Source organism: Saimiri boliviensis, chromosome 5, assembly GCF_048565385.1.
Source record: "Saimiri boliviensis isolate mSaiBol1 chromosome 5, mSaiBol1.pri, whole genome shotgun sequence".
Taxonomy (NCBI): domain Eukaryota; kingdom Metazoa; phylum Chordata; class Mammalia; order Primates; family Cebidae; genus Saimiri; species Saimiri boliviensis.
The window spans coordinates 66,427,854-66,436,033 of record NC_133453.1 but is presented as its reverse complement, the minus strand read 5'-3'; the positions used below and the strand labels follow the sequence as shown (position 1 = coordinate 66,436,033).

The 8,180-nt window shown below is 42.4% G+C and overlaps 1 pseudogene; it reads right to left on the bottom strand.

The window, feature by feature from the left end:
• Positions 1-559: 559 nt before the first annotated feature.
• The window catches only part of LOC120364249 (cytochrome c oxidase subunit 7B, mitochondrial pseudogene), a 13,750-nt pseudogene continuing 6,129 nt past the window's right edge, over positions 560-8,180 (bottom strand).

Below are 8,180 nucleotides of genomic sequence, written 5' to 3'. Positions count from 1 at the left end.
AGCACTGAAAAAAATATTGTGCCATTTCCTTCTGGCTTCCATGCTTTCTGATAAGTACACTGTCATTTTAATTGTTTCCCTTATTGATAAGGTATTATTTTACCCTTATTGATAAGGTATTATTTTACTCTGGCTGCTTTCAAGACTTTTCTTTCTTGAGATGGAGTTTTGCTCTTGTTGCCCAGGCTGGAATGCAATGGTGCTATCTTGGCTCACCACAACCTCCTGAGTTCAAGCGATTCTTCTGCCTCAGCCTCCCGAGTAGCTGGGATTATAGGCGCCCACCACCACACCTGGCTAATTTTTGTATTTTTAGTAAAGACAGGGTTTCACCATCTTGGCCAGGCTGGTCTTGAACTCCTGACCCTGTGATCCATCTTGCCCTCCCAAAGTGCTGGGATTACAGGCCTGAGTCACCAAGCCCAACCAAGACTTTTTTTTTAAGAGTTCACTATTTCTTCGATAATATCATGTTTTAATGGATATGCAGTGCTTTTACTTGGCATCAATTATGAGTCGTTTTCTAAACAATTCAGTATTATACCAGCTGGGATGACTACTAATCTCTCCATTCCTTTGGGGTGACTCTTCCACCTGGGGACAGGTTCCCGGTCCCATTTTATTCCAGTTTGTGTTGCTATACATATCCATACAGCAATACAGAAAGTGGCTTCACTGGCTCATACAGCATTACTGTGTTTGTCATGAAAATCAGGTGGATGTTTCTGGTGGCTCAGCCTTGCCATTGTTTGCCAGATGCTTCACACTTGGAGATTACTCAGTGCCTTTTTGAGCAAGGGAAACACTGTGAACGTGAAGCTAGAACTGTGGAAATCCAGCTGCTGTGTTCATGCAAACTTCTATCAGATCCCTTGGTGAGATTTCTAAGTCCATGAGATCAGTAACTTTCACTGGTCAAATGGCAGGATTTCAGTTTTTTTTCTTATTATTTTATCTTTCCGGGAGTCCTCAAAGTTAACCCTGGGAAGAGTAATGGCTCATCTAATCGAATTGTTTGTAAATGGCAGGATTTCAGCTTTTTTTCTTATTATTTTATCTTTCCGGGAGTCCTCAAAGTTAACCCTGGGAAGAGTAATGGCTCATCTAATCGAATTGTTTGTAAAGACTTTCCCCATCCTTCAGACATAAAGCATGCAGGCTATTGTAGGCTGATGCGTTTTCTAGCAATCCTTCTGGAATTTCATGGGCCCTTGCCCATAGAGATCATTAAACAAAAGGAACACTGACAGAAACCTGAGAGTGTATGACTCTCGTTTGTCTTTCCCTAGGCTTTTAGAAAAACAGTGGCACCATGCCACATCCAGGACCTGGCATAGGTGGAGTGGCAGCACCTCAAAATATATGTCCCTGTCTTAATGCTGAGCCATGGTGAATGTGACCTTATCTGGAGAAGGCGTTTTTGCAGATTAATTAAATTAAGGACCCTGAGATGAGATCATCCTGTCTTACCAATGACAGATGCCTTATAAGAGACACAGGAGGAAGACACAGAGAGAGAAGAAGGCCCTGGGAAACTGGAGAAAGCAGCCACCAGTCAAGGCATGTGGACAGCCACAGAAGCTGGAAAAGGAAAGGAACGGCATCTCTCCCAGAGCCTGTGGAGGGGGCACAGCCCTGCCGACACCTTGACTTCAGATTTCTGGTTCCCAAAACTCTGAGAGAATAAATGGCTGTTCTCTGAGAGAATAGTGGCTGTTGTTTAAGCCACTAAGTTAACGGGAATCTGTTCTGGCAGCCCTAAGAAACTCATAAAACACCATAGCCAGGCATCCAGTCTCTAACCTGAAAATGAGAGGTCCAAACAGAAACAGCGTGACCGGAAATGCTAGAGATGCCCCCGTAACCGGTGACAAACTAGACAAGATCTTTCAAACCCTCACTCTGAAAGACAATAACTAGAATAACTAGGCCTTACCAATTTCCAACTAGGATTCATGACTGATAGAACCAGCTTTTACAGTTCCTAATCTTTCCAAGTTTTGAGTAGTTCTTACTGCTGTCCTAAGCAGCCCAGCTTCCCCGCTGGCCAGTGTGTCTTTTCTGCTTCCTTATAAGTTGCTCACAGCAGGCTTTGTTCTGCCATAAAATCAGGGCGTGGTTTTACCTTTAATCTTACCATTGACCAGCATTATCTCTTGGTATTAGAAGAGGTTAATGAAGCCGGGAGAAGGAAAATGACTGGCTTAGTTCACATTGTGCATGTGTGTTTCTGAATCAGTGGTCCCTGTGTCATCAGGCATCCAATCTTTGGTGACTGGAAGCGGGGGAACCGTATCACATGGTATCAAACACAGAGCTTCAGGGGCCGCGGTTGGGTATTCATATGTTGTCCCTCTCAGGACAACGGTAAAGAATGTAGACTCTGCCTGAGCTAGAAAAGCAACTCTGCCACTTCATCACGTTTTATGAACTTGAACAAGTTAATCTCTCTGTGTCTCAGTTTACTTATTCCTAAGTAATAATCTAAGGCTACCTCACAAATTGTCATAAGGATAAAATGAGTACATCCCTGGCATGGATGCGGTGCTCAATACATTTTAGCTATTATTATCAAGTCTGACAAACACATATGTTTTCTCATTCTACAGTTCCAAAGTAGCCTTAGGCCAATATAATTCAAATATACTTTGGTAATCATAAGCTCACATTCCTGTTCCAAAAGAAAAAAGGCTCCTAGGCCAGATGAAGTGGCTCATGCTTGTAATCCCAGCACTTTGGGAGGCCAAGATGGACAGATCACTTGAAGTCAGGAGTTCGAGACTCGTCTAGTTTTAGTCCCTAGCTTTTAAAATTTTTAAAAAATTTAAAAGCTAAGGACTAAATGGTACTTATATCAACATTGCTGATATATTATTTACTGAAGAAACTAAAATTAGGTGGGTGCCTGTAATCCCAGCTACTCAGAAGGCTGAGGCAGGAGAACCACTTGAAACCAGAAGGCAGAGGTTGCAGTGAGCTAAGATGGCGCCACTGCACCAGCCTGGGTGACAGAGTGAGAGTCCATCTCAAAACAAAAACACACACACAAAACAAAACAAAACAAAACAAACCCCCAGAGAACATGTAACTTACCATTTGAACCATTCTTATTAAACACTTATTTTTAAATTTTTAATTTTTATGGAGCAGATGTTAATCATTCTAAAGCGTACAATTCAGGCTGAGTGAGGTGGCTCATGCCTGTAATCCTAGAACTTTGGAAGGTTGAGGCAGGTGGATCACCTGAGGTCAGGGGTTCGAGACCAGCCTGGCCAACATGGTGAAACCCTGTCTCTACTAAATACAAAAATTAGCCAGGTGTGGTGGAGTAATCACAGCTAGTCGGCAGGACAATTGCTTGAACCTGGAAGGCAGAGGCTGCAGTGAGCTGAGACTGTGCCACTGCACTCCAGCCTGGGTGACAGAGTAATACTCTGTCTTGAGAAAAAAAAAATCAAAATTAAAGTGTACAATTCAGTTCCATTAAATACATTCACAGTTTTATGCAATCATACCACCAATTTCCAGAACTTTTTTTTATCATCTCAAACAGAAACTCTGTAACCATTAAGCAATAATTTCCCATTCACTTTCCCCCCAGTCCCAGGTAACAGGTATTCTACTTTCTGTTTCTATGTTTTTCTTCTTATTTTTCTTTTTTTTTTGAGACGGAGTCTTTTTTTTCTTTTCTTTTCTTTTTTTTTTTTTAAAGATGGATTCTCACTCTGTTGCCCAGGCTGGAGTGCAGTGGTGCAATCTTAGCTTACCTCCGCCTACCAGATTCAGGCGATTCTCCTGCCTCAGTTTCCCAAGGAGCTGTGACTATAGGCGCCCACCACCACACCTGGCTAATTTCTGTATTTTTAATAGAGACAGGGTTTCACTGTGTTAACCAGGATGGTTTCCATCTCCTGACCTCGTGATCTGCCTGCCTTAGCCTCCATAAGTGCTGGGATTACAAGCTTGAGTCACCATGCCCAGTGCGACGGAGTCTTGCTCTGTTGCTCCAGCTGGAGTGTAGTGGTGTGAGCTCAGCTCACTACAACTTACAGATCCTGGCTTCAAGCAATTCTCATGCCTCAGCCTCTGGAGTAGCTAGAACTATAGGCAGGCACCACCACAGCCGGCTAATTTTTTTGTAATTTTAGTAGAGATGGGGTTTCACCATGTTGGCCAGGCTGGTCTTGAACTCCTGACCTCGAGGAATCTATTCACCTCAGCCTCCCAAAGTGCCAGCATTACAGGTGTGAGCCATCTTGCCTGGCCTGTTTCTATGAATTTTCCTATTCAAAGTACTTCATATGAGTGAAATAATGCAACATTTGTCCTTTTGTGCCTGGGTTATTTCACTCAGCCTAATATTTTTAAGTTTTATCCATGTTCAAAGGATCAAAATTTTAGTCCTTTTTTTTCAAGACAGGGTCCCACTGTGTCTCCCAGGTTGGATTTGGAGTACAGTGGTGCAATCTCAGCTCACTGCAATCTCTGTCTTCTGGGTTCAAGTGGTTCTCCTGCCACAGCCTCCCGAGTAGCTGGGATTACAGGTGCCTGCTACCAAGCTTGGCTAATTTTTGGTATTTTTGATGGAGACGGGGTTTCGCCATGTTGGCCAAGTTGGACTTGGACTCTTGACCTCAGGTGATCCGCCCACCTCAGTCTCCCAAACTGCTGGAATTACAGGCGTGAGCCACTGGGCCTGGCACTGTGTTTAACTTTCGAGGCCTGCTGGGGGACTAGTTTTGAATTCTAGGTTAATAGGACAATGTGCAGATTGGTCTGTTCTCTGGGACCCCCTACCAATATCTTGCATTGGTTTACTTCAGAAATTAAACAATCTACAGATGAGCCCTAAGTCTCCTTTTAGTTAATAAAGTTCTTCTCTCTGCAGCAAGTCCCTTTCCAAAGAGTTGCTTAAAAGGAATAGATCTGAAGAAGAAATAAATTAATTATATAATTCATAGCTAGGACAATTTAGAATAAGTTGCCTATGCAATGAACAGAGACTTTGTTTGTTTGTTTGTTTGTTTGTTTGTTTGTTTGTTTTGGAGATGGGAGTTTCGCTCCTGTTACCCAGGCTGGAGTGCAATGGCACGATCTTGGCTCACCGCAACCTCCGCCTCCTGGGTTCAGGCAATTCTCCTGCCTCAGCCTCCTGAGTAGCTGGGATTACAGGCATGTGCCACCATGCCCAGCTAATTTTTTGTATTTTTAGTAGAGACGGGGTTTCACCATGTTGACCGGGATGGTCTCGATCTCTTGACCTTGTGATCCGCCCGCCTCGGCCTCCCAAAGTGCTGGGATTACAGGCTTGAGCCACCGCACCCGGCCTGAACAGAGACTTTTAACACCTTTTTTGGGTGTTTCCAGAGAGAAAAATGATCAAATTTTTTTAAAAACGAAAAATTTGTACATAAAAACAGACAAAAACTTCGCCAAATGGAAAAAAAATTATGGAAGGGTGAACAAGTGATAGGGAGATTGTGAATGTTAAGAAGTAAGCCGAGTTAGGTTTTGGCTGTAATTCAACTTCCATAGTTTGGAACTGACTGATTCAGTAATCAAAGCTTGACTTTCCCTCGTGCAGTGTTTAATGATGTTTTAACACTAGCAGTTAATATATTTCACAATAGACAATGTTCATCCATGAAAAAAACAAATATTTCTTCTTGCCAAAAATGGTCAGATTTGCATTCGTTTTCCATATTCCTTTTTCTCATCAGGTGTCAGATGTCAGCAAACAGATCTATTTAAAACAATGTTGACACACAATGAAAAACAAACATGGTTTAGAGAACCGGCATTTGTGAACCAAACAGCCAGGGTGGGAACGGGCTGGGCCCTCCCACAGAGTGGCTTTTGACAACTGAAGCATAACTTTAGGCCTTTTAGGTATATAGCCTTTATGCATCCTGAAAGCATGCACTGGAGAGGTAAATCTGTAATTAGGGGTTATTTAAAACAGAGATTTGTGACCTGACAGATTGCAACCTGTCTATATCCACACAGTGAAATTGCTCCAGCCCTTTGTCTCCAGGGGTATCTGGTCTATTGAAGGTCTCTGGTTTACAGGGGTGTTGCGGCTCATGTTACACCGCCTGAGAGGGATGCCTGGGACTGAGAGCAGCATGTTGAAACGTTAGTATTGTTTCAAAATCTCATCTAAAACTGATACATGCTATTAGCAGTTGCATTCTATGTCCTAAAACCAGTAATTCTGAGTTAAAGTTTGACTTCAGCTTACATTATTAAACAAGTGCTGAGTGCTCTGAAGCTCAGGGTCGAGTTTCAAACTTAATAATAGGAAACAGAATTCTTTGTGCAAGGTGAATAAAAGGTATGGGGAAACATGGAATTCTTAAGGTATGTAGTAGCCCAGGAAATTCAAAGCTCTTTAACAAGAGATTGATATTATAGAATATTTTGAAGATTTAAAATTGCAGGGCTGGGGACAGTGGCTCATGCTTGTAATCCCAGCCTTTGAGAGGCCAAGGCAGGCAGATTGCTTGATCTTAGGAGTTCGAGAACAGTCTGAGCAACATGACGAAACCCCCTTCTCTACAAATAATACAAAAGTTAGCCAGATGTGGTGGCCCCTACCTGTGGTCCCAGGTACTAGTGAGCCATGATCATGCCACTGCACTCCAGCCTGGGTGAGAGTGAGACCCTGTCTCAAAAAAGAAAAAAATGTAAAAATTAAATCAAATTCTACCTACAACCATTTTAGTTGGTAATAAGTATTAATTAGTTGGTAATAAGTATTAATAATACTCATAGGTATATATGCAGCCACAAAAAGGAACAAGATCATGTCCTTTGCAGGAACACGAATGGACTGGAAGCCATCATTCTCAGAAAACGAACGCAGGAAAAAACCAAGCACCACATGTTCTCACTCATGAGTGGGGGTTGAACGATGAGAACACACGGACACAGGGAGGGGAACAACACTCACTGGGGCCTGTCCTGGGGGTGGGGGACGGGGAAGGGAGAGCATCAGGAAAAATAGCTAATGCATGCTGGGCTTAATACTTAGGTGATGGGTTGCTAGGTGCAGCAAACCACCTATGGCACAGGGTTTCCTGTGTAACAAACCTGCACATCCTGGACATTTACCCTGGAGCTGAAAAAAATTAAATTATAAAAATAATAGGCCGGGCGCGGTGGCTCAAGCCTGTAATCCCAGCACTTTGGGAGGCCGAGGCGGGTGGATCATGAGGTCAAGAGATCGAGACCAGCCTGGTCAACATGGTGAAACCCCGTCTCTACTAAAAATACAAAAAATTAGCTGGGCATGGTGGCGTGTGCCTGTAATCCCAGCTACTCAGGAGGCTGAGGCAGGAGAATTGCCTGAACCCAGGAGGCGGAGGTTGCGGTGAGCCGAGATTGTGCCATTGCACTCCAGCCTGGGTTAACGAGCGAAACTCCGTCTCAAAAAAAAAAAAAATAATAATAATAATAATAAAATAATAAGTATTTACTGATTACCTGTTGTATTAACAGCCCTCATACCAGATACTGTCTGTATAACTGTATTAAGGATGTGCTTATGAAATGTCATTTCCTTTTACTTGTTGCTGTGGCCTGTGCCCTCGTCTTTCCCTGCACACTGATTTTCTATGCTTATTCGTTGTGTCTTTCATTGAAAATGAAAATACTTACCAGTGTGTGATTAATATGGTGACTTAAAACCTTTATGGGTCACCTAAAATTGCAAGACAAACTTGCATTCCTATTTATAGGATACTATAAAGGAACTGCATATTTAACACAACAAATATATTGATATTGATTGGCAGAACAATACTCTCCAAAACTTAAATATTTTAAAATTATTAAATGTTTCAGATACCAAAAAAAGGCACAGAAAGTAAACATGTAAAAGCCCATGTACTAATCACTGGCATTTGCTACATTTAACAGTTTGCCATATTGGCTTCTCATGGTTTTTATTTTTCAAGAAAGCACTGTTTAAGATCTTAGACAAAGTAAATTTAGCAGTTTAATGGAGCAAAGAACGATTTTGCAAATCAGGCATCCCTGAACCACAGTAGGTTCAGAGAGGCTCCAGAGCAGCTGCATGGTAGAAAACGATTTACGGACAGAACAAGAAAAGTGAGGTACAGAAAACAGAAGTGAATTACACAAACAGCTGGATTGGTTACAGCTCAGGGTTTGCCTTA